General features: G+C 47.1%; 1 pseudogene; it reads left to right on the top strand.

The window, feature by feature from the left end:
• Positions 1 to 467: 467 nt before the first annotated feature.
• Positions 468 to 1,439, top strand: LOC110544294 (glyceraldehyde-3-phosphate dehydrogenase-like; annotated as a pseudogene).
• Positions 1,440 to 2,220: the final 781 nt, after the last annotated feature.

The following is a 2,220-nucleotide window of genomic DNA, read 5'->3' as shown; positions in this document are numbered from 1 at the left end:
CTGGCTGTTACCTGTGTCCTTCAGAACACTGTAATCAGTGGGCAATGTTCACTAATATGTTTGCCTGAGCCAGTCTAGCAAACTTCATTGAACTGAGCACAGATGGGCATTATAGAGGCCTCTCAATTACAGGCAGTTGTCAGAAACACAGATTGCATCTTGAAACATGTGATTAATGCTGGAAGTGCGGGAGATAACACAGCTTCTCTGTTTTGCCAAAGTTTCCTGCATTTCTTTTTGAAATAAAATGCATTTCTTTTTGAAATGGAATAAAATAAAATAAAATGGCAAGGAATAATACACACACACACACACAAATGAAGTCATTTGCAGGAAAATGGATGCAACTATCCAGATTAACCTAATTTAGTCAGTCTTATAAAGAGAAGTAGTGAGCTCTCTGCTCCTCCCTGTTCCAGAGACAGCCATATCTTTCCATGAAGTGCCAGCCTCGTCCCTTGGGCATGATGGTGAAGGTCAGAGTGAACAGATTTGGCCGTATTGGATGCCTGGTAACCAGAGCTGCCTGCGGCTCTGGCAAAGTGAAGGTTGTGGCCATCAATGACCCCTTCATCGACCTCATGGTCTACATGTTCCAGTATGACTCTCCCATGGCAACTTCAACAGCACAGTCAAGGCTGAGAATGGGAAGCCTGTCATCGATGGCAAGCCCATCACCATCTTCCAGGAGTGAGATCCTGGAATGGGGCGATGCTGGTATCGAGTATGTTGTGGAGTCTACTGGTGTCTTCACTACTATGGAGAAGGCTGGGGCCTGCTTGAAGAATGGGGCCAAAAAAGGTTATCTCTGCCCCTTCTGCGGATGCCCCCATGTTTGTGATGGGTGTTTACAACTTACTCAAGATTGTAAGCAGTGCTTCCTGCACCACAAACTGCTTAGTTCCGCTGGCCAAGGTCATCCATGACAACTTTCGCATCGTGGAAGGACTCATGACCCCACTCCATGCCATCACTGCTACCCAGAAGACTGGATGACCCCTCTGGAAAGCTGTGGCTTGATGGCCACGGGGCCACCCAAAACATCATCCCTGCATCCACTGGTGCTGCCAAGGCCGTGGGCAAGGTCATCCCAGAGCTGAACAGGAAGCTCACTGGCATGACCCTCCACATTCCCACTCTCAACGTGTCTATCATGGATCTGACATGCCGACTGGAGAAACCTGCCAAGTATGATAACATCAAGAAGGTGGTTATGCAAGGCATCCAAGGGCCCACTGAGGGCATCCTGGGCTACACTGAGGACCCAGGTTGTCTCCTGTGACTTCAACAGTGACTCCCACTCTTCCACCTTTGATGCTGGGGCTGGCGTTGCCCTCAGTGACAACTTTGTAAAGCTCATGTCCTGGTATGACAATGAATATGGCTACAGCAACAGGGTGGTGGACCTCATAGTCTACCTCATGGCCTCCAAGGAGTAAGAAGCCCTGGACTACCCACCCCAACAAGGACAAGAGAGAGGCCCTTGGCTGCTGAGGAGTCCCTGTCCCTGCTCAGCCCCTGACACTGAGCATCTCCCTCAGTTTCCGTCCCAGACCCCCATAGTGGGAGGGGCACAGGGAGCCCTAATCTCTTGAATATCAATAAAGCTCACTGCACCCATACACACAAAAAAAGAGAAGTAATGGGTTTTCTCTCACCTGTGGATCCTTTATAGCTGCATAAATTTATGTATGCACTAGTGACCCGAAAGGAGAAGCAAAACTGTCCGGAGGTAAATGGGGCGGCAGTTGGTATGTGGTGTATGCACGAAGAGCATTGTACACTTGCGTACAGTGACTTAGTGTAGCCTATAGAATAATAATAAACTGTTAAATAAAAACCATAAGACTCATCATTGATTACAACAAGCCAGGCTAAAACTTGAATGGAGTCATGCATGTTAAGATTCTAAGTGAACATGATAAAACCAAATTGTTCATCTAACATTTTAAAGAATCAGAACTCAGCCTACGAGGTGGCTCATGTCTATAATCCCAGCACTCCAGGAGGCACAGGCAGGCAGATCTCTATGAGTTCGAGGCCAGCCTGGTCTACAAAGTGAGTCAAGAGCAGCCAAAGCTATGTAGAGAAACCCTGTCTTGAAAAAAAAAAAAATCAGGAGAAGAAATTTCTAGAAAGGGCCAATTGATTTGGCAGAATAATCAAATTCCCTCTACCTTAATTCTACCACAAGAGAGATCACCTGAGTACTGGGACGTA

Source organism: Meriones unguiculatus, chromosome 14 (genome assembly GCF_030254825.1).
Source record: "Meriones unguiculatus strain TT.TT164.6M chromosome 14, Bangor_MerUng_6.1, whole genome shotgun sequence".
NCBI lineage: Eukaryota > Metazoa > Chordata > Mammalia > Rodentia > Muridae > Meriones > Meriones unguiculatus.
Note: the sequence above shows the minus strand (reverse complement) of the source record. Positions and strands in the feature narration are given on the sequence as shown.